A 25,092-nucleotide genomic window follows, 5' to 3' on the forward strand; every position below is an offset into this window, starting at 1 on the left:
ATTTACTTAAATCATAAAAAGGAAAGATAAGAAATGTGAAACACTTTAACACTATCCTACTGCTATCGTTAAAAATTATATTTATCACTGTTTCTTATTATCTATAAAATATTTTACACATGTGTCCTTAGAAGCTAATTGTTTTGTAATATTATATACAATATTTCGCGTATTTTGTAATTCCAAGTCGTCTTCCAACGCAAAATACTTCAGTCTGACGTCCGCGTGCTTCCAGTGTTCCGTGGGTGGGATGTTTTTGATTGTTTGCATATCATATATCTCTATTTTAATTAAGTGAGATGAATACGCCCCATCATCTTGTCCAGATGATAAATTAGCCACGCCTTCTGGCGAACTTTTGCTTACATTCGAAGACCGTTTCAAGGTTTTACACTGCTTTTTAGGTCGTTCAAAGAAGCTGTCAATATTATTTCCAGGACGTTTCTTTGCGAGGGCTTGCTTAACTTTGAAACCAGCTGTACCTTCCTCATCGGTTGAATCACCCTGATTTTCCGGGTAGTAATAGTTCTTGAAAGTATTTTCAGAGAACTGAAACAATGAAAGACAATATTTTAAACACTATTAACAATTCTATTAATTAAATACAAAGAACACTAGACGAAACAATATTATAAAAAGGCAATATGGGTTACAGTAATTTAAAAAGAAAAACATACTCACGTCCATTGTTGGATCTGTCTATAAACACTTCACTTTTAAACGCACACTCCACTTCTCTATATACCACACTAGATACAAGGAGCTCTGGTACAGAAGGCTGCCTCTACAGGAATACTTATTCAGCCTCGATTCTCTTTGGCTTTTATACTCGTAATATGGTAGAGAGCAGGGGAACGTACCATAAATCTTGTTTCAACCAGTTCATCTTATACCTGAACGCAAACAATAAACTTTTTGTCATTTTACAATACAATAAACATCTATAATAAAGCAACTAAGTTGTTACAATAAAAAATTCAAGTCACAAGAATTACCGGTGCGTTAGTCTAAAACATGTTTACACCAGTTAATGCTTTGTTAAATATGAATACAAAGTATCATGCCTTGACATGTTCGTCGAAGGATCTCTTTACCTAAAACCCGAATTATTCAAATAAACGGAAACAATAAATATATATTATCTTTAAAAATGCACAAAAGACATTTTTATTCACATAGAATTAGCCTTAAACATGTTTTAACCGGTTCTCAGTTTCTCACGTCTTAACAAGTTTATTGAAAGTATGCATTCTCTTAAACAATACACAAGTCATAAAAAATAATAATAGACATAGGTAAGTAAATTATTCAAAGAAGGTACAATAAATAAAGCAATTAAGCAAAAACGCAACTTCACAAAATTACCGAGGTTTATTCAGATACAAAACATTGAAATATATGTAAAAAAAAAAAAAGTTTGATAAGATGGGAAATTAACTTTTATTAAGACGTAATCAAAAATTGACTTATTAATCATATGTACAAATTTGGTAATACAACAAAGAGATGTATGATAGAAATAGGTATAAGATATCATAAATATTCGAGAAAAAGAAAGATACGCTAGATAGGATCGTTAAGTTTAGGTATTTGGATAAACTTAAATGTAACTCAGAAGTTCTTAAGTTAAAACGTAATTATAATACATTTCATAAATACCTACATTTATAGAAATAAAAATAAAAGTAGGTGAAACTCAGTTAGGTTTCATAAAGGTAAGTCTAGACTACTTAGGTTAACTAAGAGTAGGTTTTAATTAAATTTGGTTAGGTTACGAATGGAAAAGTTAGGTATTTTAATTAGGTTAGGTTAGGTTAGAATCGCAATCCATATGATCACAAAGTTATACTAAAAATTAATTATAAAATACCTATCAGTATGAGACACAAGGAAAAGGTGTGCATGACACTGCCAGGTAGCTGGGTAGGGTAACAATGGTCTAGCGCCGAGTCCAGATCGAACAATAGAAAGGGTCGGTAATCCTTTTGTGACCGTCGTGCACAAGGTGTATTGTGTAAAGAACGTGGTTTAGCAAGACCATGGATGGGCGGTGGTGGGGTCCTGGGAGCAGGCCCCAGACCCGGGCTGGTAACGGGGGTATCCTACTACTAATCGCATTTTTGAATACCTATAGTTCGATTCGATGAAACTATAATCGTAAGCGCAATTGCAAGTGGTGTCCAAGTGAGACCAAATCAAAAGTTTGATTTGAACGTCGCTTTTAATCACGTAATATCTCCGTGAACTCAGTATCTACCGTACACAGTATCTCTGAAACTAAATATAGTTCTATCTTTTTTCGTTAGTATCGGAAGTACTGAGCCAAATATTTTCCTACAAGTTGCACACTAGGTAGGTACATTAAGACTAACCTGAATCACCACCACGTACCTACCAGTCGTCGTATTTTGTTTGCATGTAATTTTACCATTGAATTAATCTTAATGTTGCAGCTGAGACCCTGGGTTCTCATCATGTGGGTTATCTAGCGAGAACTAGCGCGTGTCAGTGTTCGCTAAGCAGCCGTGTCTCATTGTTTTGTAAGATTAACAAGTTGCAATAATATTCAAGACGGCAAACTTCCAACACCCTAAATAGCTAGGTTGTTAGGTACGGGTACTAAAAGTAACAGGAACATGTCAGAGGTACAATATATGTACCAGTATAATAACTACCTATTAGATGGCTCTATTATCAGCAGATAATAAAATGTTAGATCCTAAATGGGAATCTCGAGCATAGCGAACATAATCTTCCTCTTCCTTCGTTTTCCTTACTACCTATTATGAAAGCGCGTTTATGTCTTTTCCATTGGACCATGGGGATTTCCCCACTGGGACACGTGATTGGTCGTATTATCTGAAATCATTTTCAAAAAACTTATTTCTGTATAGTTTTCATGGATAAATAAGCCCTTCGGAAAAACAACCACTCATTTGGAATTGTAGGAATTCATCAAGCTGTTCAAGTATTCATTCATCATTGGACACGGGCGGGTCAGACACCTGTTACAGTTAGATAGCCACTGTTAAATGTCAACCTAGTGTTTCATAAGCAATGGTAGTTTAATAGTTTTTTAAGCAAAAAGAAGTGCGCGAATCCGGCAACTGTTTCGAATCGAAACGAAAAACGATATTGGTATTGCACAAGAAAAAAAAGTCATCTTTCACTTTAAGTTTTACCTATTTTAATGTTTCTATTACGAACTATTATGTAATTGTCAATCAAAACAATGTAGTTTGTATAGGTGCCTAGCCTAAAACCCCCTTTGGTGAGTAGTGTGTGCAGAAAAAAAATGCAAAGTGTTCGCAAAGATTTTTGAACAAGTGTTAACATAGAATCAGTGCGGAAAGAGAAGCTAAGAGTCCCATAATATTCCAGGATTGTTTGATTTCCGCACAGGACCTATTTTCTAGAATCATACTTTAATTATAATTAGTTAAGTACCTACACATTGTAATGAGGTTCATTCACATGCATAAATAGACAATTGAAAAATGACCTCGCTTCCTCCGGATGCGTAACATCTCATCGACGGCTTGACTGTTGACGTACGTTTTGGCGGCAAAAATTAAAATGGCCGCCTGTCAACACGCGTGGTAAAACAAAAGGGGCAGATACCGCGACGACGCGAAGGCCAATGACTACCATGATGTCTATTGTATGAAGTGAATAAAACAGTTCTCGGGGATTGACCTTTACTTTAGCTCGTTGCCCGTTGCATAATGATTTACAGGAGGTACATATGATGACGCTACTTTACCGCACTAGTGCACAAAGTAGTGACTTACTTTAATTGACTTTCTCTAAACTTTGAATTGCCATGTATTATAAAACATTGTGCAAATATGGTCATGTTTAAATTTAACGCCACTCTTTCAAAAATGTCCTATCTTTCGCACTTGTATCATAATATGTATAAGGTATGTACCTACTATACTATACGGAGGTAATTATTATACACCGTGTTTTTTTGTTTTCCGTTAAATTCGACACGTCGTTAGGTTCATTATCAGGAACCACCTTGTATATCACTTTTAGTTAAATTCGCAAAAAAAAACATCATTTTCATGCATAATAATAGTTATTTGGGGGCAAAGGGGGCAATACAAGGGGGCAAAGTTGTTGTTTATTGAGGGTATCAAGGCACAAAGGTTAAACAAACTTTGCCACCGAGTGAAACACAAAATTGTTCACCACACCAACACGAACAAAATACCGACTATAAAACATCAAAATAAATCCGTCAATTTATTCAATATTTATGATTCAAAATCATCATTTATAGGTAAAATCTAGCAGCCAAATTAAGACATCGAGTTAAAATTTGTATGAAATTACTTTGGATAAAATGCGATTTTGCTATCTGTTTTCTGCTTCTGCTAACTTTACCAGTTGGTGTGGTGAAAATGAATTTATTAGTGTGAGAGACCCTTAAGAATAACATTCAAGTTTGTGTCAAGTGATTGACGGCACATGTCAAAACAAATAGCATTAGCAGGGCCCGTAACTTTCATGCCGATGACATAAATGTGACGTCACGTTGCATATAGGATGATTCAATAGTTTTGTCTCATAATTAATCATTATTCATCAATCATTTTAATCATGACTTCAAAACTAATCTATTTATACGTGAAATAATTAATACTTACTTGATACGTGAAAAGTAAATTAAATTATTTGTTTATTTTTCATACATACATTTTATTAAATAGTTTTGTTACCATATTTCAATAAATTATTAAAACAAAACAAATTGTTTCCTTTTCGTTTCACATATCAAGTAGGTATTAATTACTCCACGCATGAATAGCTTTCTTTTGAAGTCATTTGTACATGATTAAATTGATTAATGAATAATGATTAATTATTAAAATAAAACTATTTGAATCATCCTATATGCAACGTGACGTCAAATTGATGTCATCGGCATGAAAGTTACGGGCCCTGAACATTAGGAATTTAATTGGTAAAGGCTGTGACACACGTGTTCAGCAATTATCTTTATTTTTTTAATAACTCGATAACCGCAAGAGTTAAGACGCTAGTTTCTTAGAGAAATTAATTGTATTTGATGTAATAAATCTTTCCTTAAAGTTGACGGAATTCAATATAAAAACAGGGTGTATTAGTCATGTTAAATATTTGTGTTTGTTTACTTTTAAATTGTTACCTATATTGTAATTGGCATTAAAATCAATTGATATTTTTACTTATACGGTAGCGATGTAATATCCTTAAAACACCTTATTTCTTATTTAACACCATCCAATTACCGCCCCTGTCACAACAAGCGCCGAAAGTTTTATTATTGAATTTTATGTTGTCTAAATTAGTGTGTGTGCCATAAGCGCACTGAACGATATCGTTAAAGTGCCGAAACGAGTTCAAGTCGAAGCCTAAACGAGAGAAAGCCTTCCACCCTCTGCTACACACGTGTTTCATAATTAATACTGTCAGTGAAGTAGTACAAACAATCGGTATAAATTGTACAGGAAACGGAGGTGCTTTATTTTTAACCGCCGCCTCAAATATCTCAAGGAAGGTGGTTCTCAACCCAACTAACATTTTGAGGTCGTATAAAGGTATATATGACCAAATTTTGTTGTCGTATAAAGGTCGAGTAAACGTTTATACGACCCAAAATAGGCGCATCTTATACGACTTAAAGTCGTATAAATGTTGAGTAAAGGTAGTATAAACCTCAATTTAGTTGCATAGTTGTCGTATAAGCGTCGCGAATTCGACTTAAGGTAGAGTAGTGGTGTAATATACGACCTTTATACAACTTAAAGTCAAATAATTATCGTTGAAAGGTCTTGTCAGGCTTTAAAAAAGCGATAAAGGGTTTTGTGTTTCAGAGTTATCCTTAGTGCTGACTACATTGAATGTATGATTATAAACAATCATCGGATGATTGATTGATTGGATCCTTGCGTATCCCGGCATTTGCCACGGCTCATGGGAGCCTGAGGTCCGCTTTGACAACTAATTCCAAGATTTGGGGTAGGCACTAGTTTTACGAAAGCGACTGCCATGTGACCTTCAAACCCGGAGGGTAACTAGGCCGTGTTGGAATTAGTCAATTAATATGATTACAAACAATTTTCATGGCCCATAACCTCTCAAAGTCCTATAAAACGACAGCACGAAACGCGCTTAAACAATACGTATTGAGAACATAAAATCCTTCTGCACTTTACACGATAATTAATGACAAAATTACAGTAAGTAGGTATAGTAGAGTTACTTTAGGTTCTCGTCTACATTCTATCCAACGATTTAACTTAAGGAAGCCTCAAAAGTGGTTAAACTGCTTAAGTAGATACATTGTCATTAGTAAGCTCGACTGAGCCCTCAGTGACCCATTATGTGACATTTCTTGTATGCCTTTAAAATGAAAGATTTGAGGGTTCATTTCATTACACGTCATAAAATTTTGGTTACTTAAACAAAGTGATAAGAAAATAAAATAAAATTTAACGACGCTCATAACAACTTACAACTTTGCTACAGATCATCAATACAAATAGTTAACCCGTTTCCCACGATTGCTATCTTCCAAACAACTTTAACCACAACTATTTATTTCAATAAAACACGTAAAAAGTAATTTAACAGTAATTTGTACAATAAAAAAATACGTAACTGGTCTACTAATAAGAGACTAGTTAGTCTAAATTGAGGATGTAGGTTACCTACCTGTACCTAGTCTCTACATTTATTAGTTATTTGTTATACAAGGGGGCAAAGTTGTATTTTAACGCCGAGTGTGGAATTGAAAAACGAGCAAGTGAAAGGATTCTATAGTTGAACCACGAGCAAAGCGAGTGGTTCATGATGAATAGAATCCTGAACTTGCGAGTTTTTTAACACACGAGAAGTAAAATACATTTGCACCCGAGTGTAACACAAAACTTTTCCCCTCACTATAGCGAGGAAACTACAACGCAAAAAATGCGTTTATCACTGCTTCCAGTAGTTCCACAGGTGGTAAATCATCTTTATTACTAGATTCACCTACTTTTATCAATTTTAAAGCAGTTAATTTGACTTTATTCAAGGTCAAATTAGTTTACCCACTAGTGGATAAAATGCGTTTTTACCCACTGGTATTAAAGGACAAAACACGTGTTTCCGAGCTAGTGAGGGGAAAAATAATGTGTAAGTACCTAGTGGTTAAGTGCACTTTATTACTGGACACACCCCTAATAAATATGACGTATATTTTTTTTGTACGTCATGTTACTCATGTTTAACGTTCGGCTAAATTTTCCGACGTTATACATGATGTGCAAAAAAATAAAGTTGCGAAAAGTTGTAGCGATACAAATGAAAAATAAGAGTTTCTATTTAATTTAGATTAGGCATGCGTGATCTTTTCAATATCGTGATAAAAATAAAAGGCCGATCAAAGTTGTGTTACGCTGTCCATTGCGAATCGGCCTATTTCGTTTTATAGATATGGATTACTTGTGGATGAGGTCTTGCCCTTGGTAAGAAAGAATGTTATTGAGCGCAGAGCATATCGCATTGAACCAATAACAATGTTAAGATTTTCTTACGCCTGAGAGACTTTCTATTTCAATTTATTCCCATCCCACTAATCTACTTGTAATGATGGAGTTAACATTGTAATATAACGATGAGCTATTTTAATGTGTAAGTCAATCATCTGTCTTCGCAAACAAAACGAAAAGTGTTATAGGTACACACTCTCCCTAAAATTATTTGGAAATAACTTATTCGTGCACCTGAGAGTAATTTGTTTTAATTTTTTTAATAATTTGAGCCATATTTTTGTGTAAACAATTGGAACAACTTAGTTACCGTTATGGTAACTTTACAATATTAAATATTAATACAATAATTATGTTACTAAGTATGTTATTTATTTGTTTATCCTATGGCGATTCATTACACACATAATATTATATACATTTAAACTTAAAATTTAGAAGTCTGCAGGTACAAACACGCAGTTTGTGTCAGGTTTTAAAAATCCTCAGCTGGTCCATTGTACCTATCTAGTAACAGCTCAAATACCATGTGATAAATGGTCTGCGTACTAAGTATGTAAAACAGACTCCGACTGACACTGATTTTAGCAGATTTGATATTGAGGCATCGAATTATGTACAATCGTTTATCAAAATGGGACGCCTTAATGTATGGAATTTTTCACATCGTTTGCACGCAGGTTAGGTACAATAGCTATTTGTGTTTTAAAACTTTTAAATCGTATGTCATCTCCTAAGGCTGAGACGAACGACATCAGCGGCCGTCCCGCAGTTCCGCCAATAGAGCGGGTGAGCCACTTTTTACGCGAAAGTATCTGGGCTTCGGCTATTACATTTAATTACAGGGCTCCATCCTTATTCAGATGTACCGTAATAACACACTATTTGTGGAAAGCAAACAACACCGCTTAATAAATTGTATAATACAACTGAGATGGGAATAGAACAACCTAAGACATAAACTGTATGGACTTTTATTTAAACAATTTAATCTCGCATGACTTTCCCACGTTTATTTAAACAATTTAATCTAGCCGAATGGCATGACTTGAAGAATGATTTCGACGTCCCGCTGGCTCTGTCGCACGTTAGATACACTAGTAAACCATTCGGTTTACTGCGAATGGCATTTTTTGGCTCTGTCGTGCCATTGAGGATTTACTAGCGCTTCGTTTCGTGATTATAATTCGAATATTTATTACAGGGCTACAGTCATAACTTTTAATTTCTCCTGCAACAAAATATAATGTATCTGACTCAAGTTGACTGGTAGAGAATGCCTTTTGGCATTAAGTCCGCCATTTATACATTTTTAGGGTTCCGTACCTCAAAAGGAAAAAACGGAACCCTTATAGGATCACTTTGTTGTCCGTCTGTCCGTCCGTCCGTCCGTCTGTCAGACTACAGTCAAATTTATATCAATTACTCAGGTCAATGTGAAAAAATCAAACTAATCAAAAGATACAGCCGTTTATGCCGCAAATTTTCTTGCAAGGGAATCAAAACCTACATTGCTTCTCTCAGAATCTTGAAATTTGGTACGAAGCAAATAGCATAGATAAAGGAAAAATTACGAAAACCATATTTTTAGTTACATCACATAATATATTTTTTTTTAATAATTATAACCTTACTACCCATTTCCTCATAAACGACATACCAAATACTCAGTTCCATAATACCTTTAAGAACAAAATCAAACTTCTATGTCAACGCAATCAAAAGAAACAGCAATTTAAGCTGCATATTTTGGCATTAAGGGAATCAAAACCTAAAGGGTACTTCATCGACCTAGAATCTTGATTTGGCATGAAGCAACGTTTTTAGCTAAAGGAAAAATTCCGAAAACCTTAGGTTGTACGCAACTCGCACTTGGCCGGTTTTTCTTTAGTTGTGCAATAAAGTTTAAATACCTAAATAAATAATAAGTTAGTACCTTTTTGCATAGAAACTTCTATCCAAGGGTTAGATTAAGTACTCTATAGGTCTGATTGTACGCCTCAGTCCGTTTTTACACTGTCCGATCCGATATCGGATGTCGGAAGGACTCAATAAAAAAAAATCCAAGATGGCGCCTGTAATGTATGGGATATCGGTGCGACATCCGATATCGGATCGGATAATGTGAAAACGCACTTATACTCATCAAGTCATCAGAGCATTTACTCATACAATGTACGTATATAATTATGAAGTTCATTAATTCTATACCAAAGCACACTTTTTTTTATGTAAGGCAGCCCTCTCAGCTGTTTACAGTCGAATCGGTAATGTTCTTGCTCTATTCTGTTGAACTTTTGTTTCAACCTAGTGCTCCATCCAACTAAAACCGATAAAAACACCCACAGGTGAGCGACGCGCGCGCACCCAGCGTGTCGGCGCGCTGGAGCATGCCTCCCCCGGGAACCGAACCTGGTCGTATCCGGTATCGTATCAATATGTGTTTGTCGCTGTCGCTGGTATTAAAGCATCCATTGAATCTCTATACAAGGAGCTTGTTAAAATATTCAAAATGTATTTCTGGATGATTGAAATCTTTTGGAAGTTTAGAAATGCATGGATGCGTAAATAATCATATGAACCACGTACCCGAGTGAGGTTTGCTTTCAGCCTAAAATTCGAGCCTAAAGTACCTACATACGCAAGAAAATTATTTTAGGTGAAATCTCTTTTGCATATAATGTCAGTTTTTAAGCAAAGTATAAGTACCTAGCATATTTAATTGAGTGATGAGTAAAGTTTTATGTTCGCTTTCATTATTTCACTAGCTTTTGCCCACGGCGTCACTTGCATGGAAAGCCTTTGCGTGACGCTGATATTTTAGCCTAACTCCTATAATCATTGGTCAATGGAGCGCAATGATTCAAAGAAAAACACTTGCAGCTTCTATTTGTAATCTGACCATCTGTCTGCGGTTAATAGTTATTTAATGTTAGAGGAATGCTGTAGGAAATTAACTTTTTTGTCGCCAAAATGATTGTTTTTACAATATTATTGTATTTTGTAATACCATGTAAACAATACCATTGCAACTCATAGGTCACGTAAACCATTGCAACTGTTCGGAACTTTCAGGTAAATAGGTGTATAAGGAAATTAATGAAAAAGTAAATTTTAACGAATGCCTTGCTGTTATAAATAATTTCAGAGTTCTCTCCGGTTAAAAAGGATGCTTCTAAGCTTTCATCTGTTGTTCAGCTTGTCTGACAAATGTTTTCACACGATAAATTGCTGCTTACTGTTTACTATATAAGGAATGCATCCTTATTTGTTCCTTCCTGTTGTCCCACTGAAGAATGCCAGCAGTGCAGTAGCCTGGTTTCCACAATTATAACTTAACTTCTAGCAGTCTTGGGCTCTTGGCACATGTGGTCGCTGGTCGCATTTCCGCCATATTTGGGATACATTGTTTTTATTTACAACTAAGTGGATAACATTTCTCAATTGGACATAAACAATAACATTTCAAATCGGGCACTGAATTATATACTTAATACGGTATTTTTACTAAGTATAGGATTACGCATATAACTTTCACCTACTTAACAAAATAAAAGATACCAATTTGGACGCCGCAATTTTCCGTCCGCACATTTTGTACGTGCAATTATTACGCACGTGGATGGCTGATGGCACCTGCCATGCCATGAGTCACTTAGGTATATGATCGGCTATTATACTTTTATCGAAAATTAAAAGTGAGGTTACTGTCATCCATACTAATATTATAAATGGGAAAGTGTGTGTGTGTGTCTGTTTGTTTGTCTCACGGCAAAACGGAGTGACGAATTGACGTGATTTTTTATGTGGAGATAGTTGAAGGGATTGGAGAGTGACATAGGCTACTTTTTGTCTCTATTTAACCCCCCACTTGCCTAAAATGGGGAGTGGGCGTTTGTATAGAGCATTCCGCAATTTTCGCGAATTTAACGCGAGCGAAGCCGCGGGCAGAAGCTAGTATAATATATCTACTTATTTGTTTTGGAATTACCTACTGTGGATAGGATCTTAGGTACATTTGCGGTTTTCTACAGCAATGAAGTTATTATGCTCTCTTCCTTAATTTAGCAGGAAATTAGAATAAGTAATTAACTATGCAAATGTCTTAGTTCTCACTAGGTGATGAGAAGTAGTTTTTCTCACCAGTGTTAGAATCGACATATATGGAGTACGGAGAAACGGTTACAAACAACGAGTATTTAGCTCTTCCTTTATGCCATCTCAGGAAGAATGTCTTTCCTCATTGCCAGTTGCATCACCAAAGAGAAAGATGGATATCAGATCAATGCTATCAGGCCTATCAGCGAATATATAATTCCATATACATTCTCGTAACAATACAGATTTCAGAGCCAGTTAAGTAGACCTTTTGCTTAGTTCATGCATAGACCCAGAGCCCAGGCCCGCCAGACCTTCCTCAAATTCTCAAGGATGAAACTTTGGGACAATGTAGAGTTCATATCGGCGGTTAATGTGTGCATATTTTCTAGTTCGGCCCATCGGCCAATTTTTTGCTATCAAGTGATGAAGGTGAAAAAAAAAAGTGCTTACTTTCCTTAAATTCTCAAGGCTGATTTTTATATATGTGTTAGAGCACGTTGTTAGAAATTGGTTATCATCAATGCCAGACCGTTTCCGCCGGCCATAACTTTTACCAGACGCGACAAAGTTGGCAAAAAACGACTATAACTTACCTCATTTTCTCAAGCCTGATTTTGGTATATGATACGCAGGGACCTGTAACTAGACCGTTTGTAAGCAGCCAGACCAATCGGATGCACCCAACCATCCGCCAGACCGACTTAAAGTTTCGATATGAGCATTAGTAGAATTGAAATATTCCGGGTCTATAAAAGCTAAAAACTTGAATTTTCTACATTAAGCTACGTGTATATTGTATACTTGACGTAATAAGCGACTTTCAAAAATTTTACTTCTAAGGAAATAAAAAAATGAAAGTTTATATGTGGTGCAAGATTAATTTTAAGCTATGAATTTTATTTACACTGCGTAAGTACATGTGTATTTTATTATAAATATAACTTTTACCAGACGCGACAAAGTTGGCAAAAAACGACTCTAACTTACCTCATTTTCTCAAGCCTGATTTTGATATATGATACGCAGGGACCTGTAACTAGACCGTTTGTAAGCAGCCAGACCAATCGGATGGACCCAACCATCCGCCAGACCGACTTAAAGTTTCGATATGAGCATTAGTAGAATTGAAATATTCCGGGTCTATAAAAGCTAAAAACTTGAATTTTCTACATTAAGCTACGTGTATATTGTATACTTGACGTAATAAGCGACTTTCAAAAATTTTACTTCTAAGGAAATAAAAAAATGAAAGTTTATATGTGGTGCAAGATTAATTTTAAGCTATGAATTTTATTTACACTGCGTAAGTACATGTGTATTTTATTATAAATTTAAAGAAGAAAAGTAAATTAAACTTTTTTTTCGGTCGTCGAACAAGGTGGTTTAAAATTAGTTTTAAGATCGATCCTTTTAATTTGTGGGCGAGGGACCTCACACTATGTATAAAGGCACTATGTGTATGTTGCATATAATGTCAAATCCCTCGCATACTACAAAAGTTATTTAAGCATATATATAAGTTCAGTTAAAATGAGGTGGAAAGTATAAGTGTATATGTTGTGTACACACGTAAAGTATTCTAAACTTTTTATAACGGCATACATGTATTTGAAGAATGCCAAAAATGTATTCGTGTCTGAAAATTCAGCATCTCCGACATGGGTTATAACAGGGTTGATGATGTTCGTATTGAGTACAAATGTTTAAACTTCCTAAACTTGTAATTCTAAAGTTCGTCACTTAGGTATGTTACCATGTTTTGTAGGAGAAAGGAAATTCGTTTAGTTATATACCGTTGTAACATTGATTGTTTACTTCTTTGAATTGAATATTTAATTTATAATGCACTGTACCAATTTGTTTTTTCCTTGTTTACGTTATTTATAATATAAAATTCAATTCGTTATTCAAGTTTTTAGCTTTTATAGACCCGGAATATTTCAATTCTACTAATGCTCATATCGAAACTTTAAGTCGGTCTGGCGGATGGTTGGGTCCATCCGATTGGTCTGGCTGCTTACAAATGGTCTAGTTACAGGTCCCTGCGTATCATATATCAAAATCAGGCTTGAGAAAATGAGGTAAGTTAGAGTCGTTTTTTGCCAACTTTGTCGCGTCTGGTAAAAGTTATATTTATAATAAAATACACATGTACTTACGCAGTGTAAATAAAATTCATAGCTTAAAATTAATCTTGCACCACATATAAACTTTCATTTTTTTATTTCCTTAGAAGTAAAATTTTTGAAAGTCGCTTATTACGTCAAGTATACAATATACACGTAGCTTAATGTAGAAAATTCAAGTTTTTAGCTTTTATAGACCCAGAATATTTCAATTCTACAAATGCTCATATCGAAACTTTAAGTCGGTCTGGCGAATGGTTGGGTCCATCCGATTGGTCTGGCTGCTTACAAACGGTCTGGTTACAGGTCCCTGCGTATCATATACCAAAATCAGGCTTGAGAAAATGAGGTAAGTTAGAGTCGTTTTTTGCCAACTTTGTCGCGTCTGGTAAAAGTTATATTTATAATAAAATACACATGTACTTACGCAGTGTAAATAAAATTCATAGCTTAAAATTAATCTTGCACCACATATAAACTTTCATTTTTTTATTTCCTTAGAAGTAAAATTTTTGAAAGTCGCTTATTACGTCAAGTATACAATATACACGTAGCTTAATGTAGAAAATTCAAGTTTTTAGCTTTTATAGACCCGGAATATTTCAATTCTACTAATGCTCATATCGAAACTTTAAGTCGGTCTGGCGGATGGTTGGGTCCATCCGATTGGTCTGGCTGCTTACAAACGGTCTAGTTACAGGTCCCTGCGTATCATATATCAAAATCAGGCTTGAGAAAATGAGGTAAGTTAGAGTCGTTTTTTGCCAACTTTGTCGCGTCTGGTAAAAGTTATGGCCGGCGGAAACGGTCTGGCATTGATGATAACCAATTTCTAACAACGTGCTCTAACATATATATAAAAATCAGCCTTGAGAATTTAAGGAAAGTAAGCACTTTTTTTTTCACCTTCATCACTTGATAGCAAAAAATTGGCCGATGGGCCGAACTAGAAAATATGCACACATTAAACGCCGATGTGAACTCTACATTGTCCCAAAGTTTCATCCTTGAGAATTTGAGGAAGGTCTGGCGGGCCTGGGCTCTTGATCTAGAAATTTCATATGAACTATAAAGTTCACCGGATAATTTAATTTAATAAAATGATATCGTTTGTCCTTAGCAAAAATTTATTCGTGCCACGCGACTTCTATTTAGGCTCTGCGTCTGCTTATTAGGTATTTCGTTATCAAACCTCTTCAAATATGATTGAAGTAACTGGCACTCATTAATACATCGTAGTCATACCTATTGACAACTGCGTTTTCCAAGAGATAAACCGAAAACCAAAACCTTATAATCAATCCTAACGAATCAGATGAAGATATGCTAAGTGACGGTGGTTTATAAAAGGATTTGTTCATTATTTTTTACTGCTTTTAATACCATTAATGATAAGTATATCAATAAAAAATAATGTTTTTCAAAAATATACTTATCGTTTTTTTTTTTGCATTCACTCACTCATTTCATTCATTCATTTTTTTGCAATCAGTACTAATCTTCATTTAGCTGTGTGTGTTATCATTCACTTCAACCTCCGTGGAATTACCTATATCACAGAATATATAAAAGTACAAGTACAGAAGGCTCACTCTCAGCAACCTGTCAACGGACTGCATGCGACATTGAGTTCTATTGCGCAGCGTGAAGGTTGTCAAACTTTATGGGCCGCGAACTCGCGGCCGTCGAAACGTATGGAAGAAACGCGGAGTGAGCCGCTCCTGCACCTATACTGTTTATAAAATGAATAATCATTTATTTTTATATGACCAAAACGTCCAAACTAAGACTAAGCATAAATCATAATCGTTAACTTATATCCAAAACAAACCCGTAAGGGCCGTAAGTTATTGTACCAAGGATGCTGGCGACATTTCTTCGCTGTTTCACAATGCTATAATATGTTCATGTTGTTATTCTCGTACTTTTTACACTAATGTATGTTTAAGAATTTGTGATGTCAAACATTACATGTACCGATCGGCGCCATTGCTGACTAGCTCTGGATGCTAATTTAAAAAAAAACATAGGTAAGCAGTACGGTCATTGGTCATGGGAAATAATGTAAGGGTTGGTTTCAACGATACCTTAAAAACTAAAATCATTACTATAATAATGTGATTTACAGAAAAATAAGTTTGAGATAGTAGAGAAGAGTTAATAAGTAGTTATTTGTTATACAAGGGGGCAAAGTTGTATTTTAACGCCGAGTGTGGAATTGAGAAACGTGCAAGTGAAAGGATTCTATAGTTGAACCACGAGCGAAGCGAGTGGTTCGAGAATAGAATCCTGAACTTGCGAGTTTAAAACACACGAGAAGTAAAATACATTGGCACCCGTGTGTAACACAAAACTTTTCTCTTCACTATAGCGAGGAAACTACAACGCAAAAAATGCGTTTATCACTGCTTCCAGTAGTTCCACAGGTGGTAAATCATCTTTATTACTAGATTCACCTACTTTTATCAATTTTAAAGCAGATAATTTGACTTTATTCAATGTCAAATTACTTTACCCACTAGTGGATAAAATGCGTTTTTACCCGCTGGTATTAAAGGACAAAACACGTGTTTCCTCGCTATAGTGAGGGGAAAAGTTTTGTGTTACACTCGGGTGCAAATGTATTTTACTTCTCGTGTGTTAAAAAACTCGCAAGTTCAGGATTCTATTCTCGAACCACTCGCTTCGCTCGTGGTTCAACTATAGAATCCTTTCACTTGCTCGTCTTTCAATTCCACACTCGGCGTTAAAATACAACTTTGCCCCCTTGTATAACAAATAACTATTTTAATGGAATTTCCACTGTCAGCAGTTAAAAACTTGAAACAACAACATACTTACTTATAAGTGACAAGCGTGGGTATACCTATATCACAGGTCGGTATGTGTCCCGTGCGATACCGATTATCATAAGATGATATCTCGGAAGCTATTGTCTCCACGTGTTGGGATTTCCCACGATTTCCACTGACAATACAATCGATAGCAACAATCACAGGAACCGATTCCGAGCTCTATCGGCTTTCATACAAGAGAAATCTTCATTTTACTTAACCGCAATTAACTTGAGATTGACAGATATGTAGTTATGACTCTGTAAAGTTTAACATTAACAATAAAATTATGAGAAAATTTCATGTTCAGCCATTGTTGGAATTAATATAATAATGCAATCATTTACGTCAAATTAATTTCGTAAAATGAAAGTGTTATTGCTACTTGAAACTGTTTCTCATGGGGTTAATGATGTTAGGTCATAATAAGTACCTAGTTTAGAGCAACCCTATTAAGACACTTTCTGTTGATGATTTTAGTCGTAAAATTGACCTAATAATTCGATCTGTTACAGCCTAGTTAACGCTGTAATTTGTTTGTATATCGCGGTACGATAGCCATTGTAGATTTTTGTGATCTATTACTGCTGGGACTAGATGCGCTCACATTTAAGTTATTTAAACATAAACTATAATGTAATAAATAAGTACAATCTACGTATATTAGTTATGCTGACTAAAATATTCATAATACGTGAGTGTGTTAAGTAAAACGTCCCACTTTGTCGGTTACTATTAAGGCGAGATTTACTTGTATCTTTGTATGAATAAACTGACAAAGCGGCTTTATGGCAATCGACAAATTGGGACGTGTACCCGTGCACATTCACATATATTTAGGATAGGTAGTTCGTTTAGTTTTGTTTATTCCTTTGTGATATTATTGTTAATGTATAAGGTTGTATAGGTTTCGAAGAAAAGAAAATTATTTGCATAATTATTGAAAAAAAAAAACAATAAGAGGGTCAATTTATTTTGGACATTCAGAAAATCTTAACATTGAATAGTACCGACAAACAGGTATAAGTCAGGGTGGATAATAAATAGTCTAAAGCAGCGGTTTCCAAAGGTAGCTTAATATAGCTTTGCGTATATTTAACGCAAATAACGCAAATTACTAAATTCTGAAGCCACCTCTCGGTTGTCCTTAAAAGTCCGACCGAATGTCTTCTTATGTCCCAGGGCCAACTTAACATTCGCTTACGATCCACCATAGTTTGGGAAAGGCTGAGTCAGAGTTAGGAATATCTAAGTAGTCTTTTTATTTAACAAAATATTAATTGATGAGATTGATACCTATGCTACATTCTAGAATTTAGCTCATTATCAGTTCACACAAAAATTGTACTTAAAAGAAAAAAAAACTTACTCCAATTCGTCCTTGATCGCGTTCGAAATTCAAATTTTCAATCCGCCGAACAATGATTCAGTCACTGCACTTCCTTTCCGGGCGGTCGCGGGTCGCTTTCGCCCGACAGGTGCGAACGGAGCGGAGGTCGGTGTCGACTGCCGGTGCTGGGTGGACGCGGGCCCGTGATCCACGCAGACGGTGGCTAATATGTGGTACATTAACATGAGATTAATTAATTATATGATAAGTAGCGACAGCAAAAAAATCTGGTGTGCTAGTTGGGGCATAGCATAGATGATAGACGGAAAAATTTTGAAAATAGGTACATTATCGACTACTTATCGAATAAGCGTTATTTAACAATTAACGTCTTGGCAACGGGTCCATAGTGATTTTGTTTTGTTATTTTTGTAATATTGTGTGAATAGCCTTTAATGGCCGAAACATGGAATACGTGTGAGAGAAACAAATAAGGAGCGGTACAAATAATTACACTTTTGACAGACAAATGGTCCTGCTATGCAGCGATGGTCGTGTCAAAGGTCATAAGGCACCTGCATAGGTTTCACCTATATATATGAGAATCTCTAATCAGCGCCATTAAAATAGCTCAACGTACTATTCGCTGCCTTTTTAAAATTAATTACTTTGGGGTTGGTAATTACAAATTACTACAATATATCTTCGAAATAATGTAACGATCTTGAATAGTGAGTGTGTTTAGTAAAACGTCCCACTTTGTCGGTTATGATTAAGGCGAGATTTACTTGTATCTTTTTAAGAATTAGCTGACAAAGCGGCTTTATAGCAATCGACAAAGTAGGACGTTTTCCCGTGCACACTCACAAATTGATTATTAAGTTATATAATAAAATTGTCACATTCATCAAGCATGACTGTCAACGACATCAACCGGCAAATCCAAACTTTTACCGGTTAGTCACATTTGTTTTTGTCGGCTAACCATAACCCTATTACATTAGCATAATAATGTGACAAGCCAGCAACAATTATGTAAGTTCAGTAGCCTCTCTTTCATAGTTCCGCTTCAAAGTGATAGCTCTATTAAACAGTCAGTAATTTTTGAAAGAAAAAAATGAACATTAAAGAATTGATAAGTTTCATCGTAGATGAAACGAATTTTAGAGAGCAAATTTACTAATTATTCGTGAAAACATGCAAAATAATGTTTACCTACACTACGGATAGGTATCCGTGCTGTAGATATCCGTAAACATTGTTGGGAGTAAGTAACGTGAATTTTCAAAGGTATCGTTCGATTAGTATTATTTGTAATTTTTAAGTTGACACATTTTTTTTAACCTCTATTTTGTACATAAATAAATAGTGTCTGAAACCGCATGCCTAAGTGCGTTTGCACATCATCCAATCCGATATCGGATGTAGAACCGATATACCATACATTCAAGTCTTTTCAATCTTTAATTTTTGCCTTTGGAATCCCTTCTACATCCGACATCGGATCGGATAATGTGAAAACGCAGTGAAGTTTAATTAAAAATCAATATTAGCTAAGCAAGGTTAAGACCACTCTCGATTTTCACAGGAAAATGAGAGTGACCAATTTAGCAAGACGTTAAAAAACTCTCAATGTTTTCGCTAAACTTCACAAGTAAACGACACAAACGAAAATCGCGCAGAAAAGCAGCGAGCGCGTGAAAGGTCCGCGGCGTCCAATTCAATTATTCTCTGTTAAGACGATACAAGAGGGGTCAATTCTCCATACAAACGTTCTCGACTATTTCCTCCCTGGTTTTTGAAGATAGAGCAATAATTTTTTCAACACCGATTATTATTATTTTTATCTGTGTCGGACCGTTTTGATTTTTTTGATATTCATATTTTTAAATATGCTAGAGCCCTAGGGTGTTCCTAATTTCGTCGATGTTATATTTTTCTACGGGACACCCGCTTAATGTAAAATCTACCCCTAAAAAACCAATGTAATTTTTTTCCAGAATTTTTAAATACATTTTAGGGGTCGCTACCGCACTTTGTAAATTTGGACCTTCCATACAAAATGCAATTTTTTTATTTATTTTTTTCGATTTTTCGTTGTGGGGCGAAAAGTCAGGGTGTATTGTTTTCAGAATTTTTAAATAAATTTTTGAAATAAAAAAAAAAAAAAAATAAAATGTATTTAAAAATTCTGAAAAAAAAAATTACATTGGTTTTTTAGGGGTAGATTTTACATTAAGCGGGTGTCCCGTAGAAAAATATAACATCGACGAAATAAGGACCACCCTACTAGAGCCCATCAAAAATTTCCAAAAACGGCCTTATTAATTATGACGCAAAAAAGGTGTGGTATCCAAAATTAGTAAAAATTAGCCAAAAAACTAAACGGTCTGACACAGATGATTTAATTCTTATTCAGATTCTCAAATTTCGTTACGATTGATTAAGTTTTGAAGGAGGAAACAGTCGAGAGCGGAACCTCCATTTTAAAGATTTTTTCGCACTATCTTATTTTAACTGAGTTGTTCTGAATGGACACTTTCTTTTCGATAAATCGAGTTAATAACACTAGCATATTTAACTAAAAATCCCAAATTAAAAGGGAGGCTCCTTTCCATTTTAGAATTTTCGCTCCTGTTGCGTCTTAAGATTTAAATTGGAATAATTTTCTACCTCTTTTATATGTACTACGTACAGTAGATGGGATGGACGCCTGGACGGTCTTTAATAAAACATGAATAAAGTTTAAAATTCAATAAACATAGTAAGTTTGTTACTCGTTTGGGAGAGTAACGCCAACAGTAAAGTCATAGCAGGTAGCAGGTGCAGTCAGGCATTTCGAAGATCCCTCGGACGCAACGGACGGTCGCGGGTGGTGACCGTGACGTACCATATGCTGGCGAGGGGTCTGCCACGTATGATCGTTACGTGTGGTGGTTATGCGCGAAAGAGTTATTATAAATCTGAGAGATGTTATAGAAGGCTTGGTTCCTTCTGGCTTCTGGTTACTTACCTACTTTTAGTTTCCATGAATAAAGCACTCGTGATAGGTCACAACTGTGACCCCCACGAAAACGAATATGTCTGGTTCCAATCAAGCGATATTAATTAGTAGGTATTTATTTTCTACTATTAATCATTTATAATGAATGACCTTGTATAAACAACCTGTACCTAACTAATGTAAACCTGTACCACAGTATAATAAAGAGTACTATCGTACAGTATGGCCACTCCCGCTCCCCGCTGAAAGTGCCGCTCACCCCCTCTCGGTTACCTCACAGTTACCGCATGTCAGAAACGCGAACAGTCGACTTGTCATATTTCACTCGTACATACAAGCATAGTACGCGTTCACCTACACGAGCTTAGACTGTGTGCTAGGAACGCGCCTCTTTCATATATTTGATCGCCAGTGTCCCTAACGATTTGTATCCCTATATGTTTAAAAAGCATTACTTAGTCTTATTAGGTGATACCGAGGTACCCGTAGGTATATCTGGATCTAGTATTTTTAGTATGGGACCAACCTCGAAATCGCGAAAAGTATAATTTGGCAGATTCACATATTTCGGTTATGTGATCTTAACATTTTATATATACATAAGAGCTATTTTAACCCCCGATGCAAAAACGACGGGGTGTTATAAGTTTGACGTGTCTGTCTGTCTGTTTGTCTGTCTGTGGCATCGTAGCTCCCGAACGGATGAACGGATTTCGATTTAGTTTTTTTTATTTGAAAGCTGTGTTAGTCGGGAGTGTTCTTAGCCATGTTTCATGAAAATCGGTCCACTAGGTCGCGGTCGGGGGCTTTTCAAAATTTTAATTTTTTATTTATGATTTAGATGGAGGCCCATAATAAAAGTTGTTTACCACCTATATCAATGGAGAGTGAGGTTTTAAGTAGCTGGTGTAACACCCTGTATACTTAAGTAGTTTGACACAAAACCCAATCATCACAATAAGTAATCGGTTGCTAAGGCAGTTTTATTAAACTGAACGGTATAACTTCGAACAACATGGTACTTATAACCAATGATAGAGTAGCATCGGACACAGTCGGCTAGAACTGTCCACGAAGACCGTTCGGCCGCCACGCTGTACGATCTTCTCGTATGTCATTAGTCTTACTGCACTATTGCACTTTAGATACGATACGGTTAATGGATGTTATATTGAAATTCACTTGTTTCACCTATAAGTAATTAAAAATAAATGAATAACGACCGAATACAAAACGTCAGCAATTCCCGTCAACTTTGTACAATGCCACGTCAGCAAATTTTAATTGATCCTTCCCGTTTTGTACAAAAATAATATAATTTGACTTTCGTAAGATATATACAGGATAATTGTTATTAATTAAGAAAATATAGATACTAGAGAACCTTAATGACGAAATAAAACTTAATAAAATCTCAATTCATCAACAAAATCTTGGTAACAAAATAGGAATTAATAAAAACAAATTTAACTTTTCCCTTAATTTTTGTACAAAGTTGACGGGAATTGCTGACAAGCGGTCATGAAAGCATTTTAAGGGAATTAGAAAGTAATAATTTTATCAAAATGAAGTCTGGAATAGTAGATATTTTATACAACTGGCGTTTAAAGGAGGTCACGTCACGAGTATTATTTGACTCAGTTAAACACCGTTGCATACAATACTTTTTCTACGACCATCCACTTAATTTTTAATAGTTTCTTAGAATAACTTTCGTGAAATTCACACTGTTTCCTGATTTGATGCAAAGGTTTGCACTGCCAGCTCTTGAGCCAGATGCCCAAAGCCATCCCTCGCCGGCTTCCCGCGCACGCGCGCGCAGTAACGCTATAACAATGCATTGTCATTGTTACAGAGCCAAACAAAGCGTTTTCAATTTTTTCGTTGGGTGGCTGGCTTATGGGAATAGACTTTTATGTAGAAAGATCTATGCACGACCCTGTAAATGGCGAATAACAGTTCGGGAGTAGAGAAAGTTAATATTGTTATGTTCCCTTAACATGGTTAATCTAATTGTGATTACAATTTGTACTCCAACCGGTACGCCTCACATTCGTGTGCATTTCATGGAATATACATTTTAGCATTTGTGCAGAAATTCATGTTCATGTTCCTATGAACATGCACAATTTACTATTTCACACAGTAACATGCACGTTTACTGAAAAATAAAAGACAAAATAAATTATTATTATTTATTTTATATTATAGTACCATAATTAAGTATATCGTACATCCTTTTGTTCTTGACTGACACACTTTCTTAAAGTAATTCCATCATTCCAATAACATAAATATGGCCTAGTCTTTATTTTAAGGCATCCATCGCAACATTCACATCTATACAAGCAACTCATACATTAGGATAAAATGTACCGTAAATGTTAACAACTTTTACTTTTCAACATATGTAGCATTGCCCATCGCGCACTGCATTAAAATATGTATCTGCAACTATTTTTAAATTATTTCGCTTAATTTTACTGAACTATAACGCCACGCCATGCGCAAAACTAATGTTGAACGTGAAAAGTCTTATTTTTTTACGGTAACTAGGTACTAGATTTTTAAAACGGGCAATGTTTTTATAAAGTCTGATGTTTGATGAACAATTAATTAAGGTTTTCTATACAGTAAAATGTCCTTTTCAGTCGCCATGACGACGCATATAGGTACAATTCGATTAGGTTACACGCAAGCACGCTTTTATAAAGTATGACGAACTGAACAAAATTTAATCGTTTTTTAACGGGTTTTCAAAACGAATCATTATTATACATTACATTTCATTAAAACCATATACTTAGTTGAGCAAAATAAAAAGGCAAACAATATAATAGCTAATCTATGTAACATGGTCTATCGTAATCAATACTTTGACTATCGCGCACGAAGGTAATTAGTCAGCTACATAGACTTGTAAAGCTAGAATCTGTTTTTAGTTATTACTTTTACTGTATATATTACCGCACTAGTTAGGTAATGAGCTCATTACGCAACTATGTTAAAAATTGAAATGGCCATATGTACTGTGAAACTATCATGTGATTAGCCTTTTATTCTTTTTAGTGGTATTAATATTTTGACAATAGCTGATTTATTTTCAATCTTTTACATATTGCCTTGAACCTAATTGGAATGTATTAAATTATATGTTATATTTCTTGTATACGTGCTATTAATGAAACGAGGTTAAGGGTAAATATATAAAATAAATAATTGACAACATTTCATATTTTTGAGTACTACTTTTTATTGTTTGGTTTGAAAGAACTCAATGCTAAAAGATACACGTATTTTTTTATTTTTCCAAAAACTGCTATTTTAATGAGAAATTCCCTTTTTATTACTGCTTCGAGCAGAAAGAGCGTAAGTTACAAACGTCAAGAAGACACAGCTTCGTGACGTCACATGTGTTGTTTCATACACCTAAGAAAACGACAAAATCATTCCTAAAAAAAAGTTTTAACAGTCAGCTTAAACAGTCCGGTATGTCTGACTGTCAAGTGTCACTGTCAACCACTAGTGAATGACTACGAATCATAGACTAAGCCATGATTTTATAAATATCTTTGCTACGAACTGTGATAAGTTTCACTGTCAAACTCAAGTGACATCCCAACTGGAAGATTTTTTTGATATAGTGGCAGCTCTAAATCAGCTATTTGACGTCACTTCCCCTTTAAACTATTTTTAAGATTTTTTATACTAAAAATGCGGAAAAAAAAATTAAAAAAATGATTTATGTGATCTACAAGCGTATATCTCGAAATGGTTTTCGATTTAGGGACATTGAAAATTTTGAAACGTTGTCAATTATAAGTAGTTATCAAATATAATATGCTTTACTCCATGCGCAAAAGTCAATCACTCTACGTCAACGTAGAATGCTGAAGAAAACTCAAACAAATAAAATATATTTCATAAATAAAATGAATTAATTGTGCAAGAGTGTGCGTACAAATCTTTGTTTTAAAACTATGCAGTAACACAAGCAAAATTATTTGTGAGTTGGTAGGTATGTAATTATAAATCAAGATGGTGTGTTTACAATTTGAATGCCGCTTGGAACATTTAAGGTATACAGGATAACATTCCACGTTGACATAAAGAGAGTATTTGATTATGCAGAACCATCGTATAGATATTCATTTTACCTTACGGCAACAAACTA

At 35.1% G+C, this 25,092-nt stretch overlaps 1 protein-coding gene across 1 annotated transcript in view; it reads right to left on the reverse strand.

Annotated features, from left to right (window-relative positions):
* The window catches only part of LOC125225932 (cadherin-23), a 70,015-nt gene extending 51,931 nt beyond the window's left edge, over nucleotides 1–18,084 (reverse strand). The window contains 1 exon segment of the mRNA XM_048129768.1: nucleotides 17,954–18,084. The gene's annotated coding sequence lies outside the window, so the exon portion shown is untranslated.
* Between the last annotated feature and the right edge of the window lie 7,008 nt (nucleotides 18,085–25,092).

Source organism: Leguminivora glycinivorella, chromosome 1 (assembly GCF_023078275.1).
Source record: "Leguminivora glycinivorella isolate SPB_JAAS2020 chromosome 1, LegGlyc_1.1, whole genome shotgun sequence".
Classification (NCBI taxonomy): domain Eukaryota; kingdom Metazoa; phylum Arthropoda; class Insecta; order Lepidoptera; family Tortricidae; genus Leguminivora; species Leguminivora glycinivorella.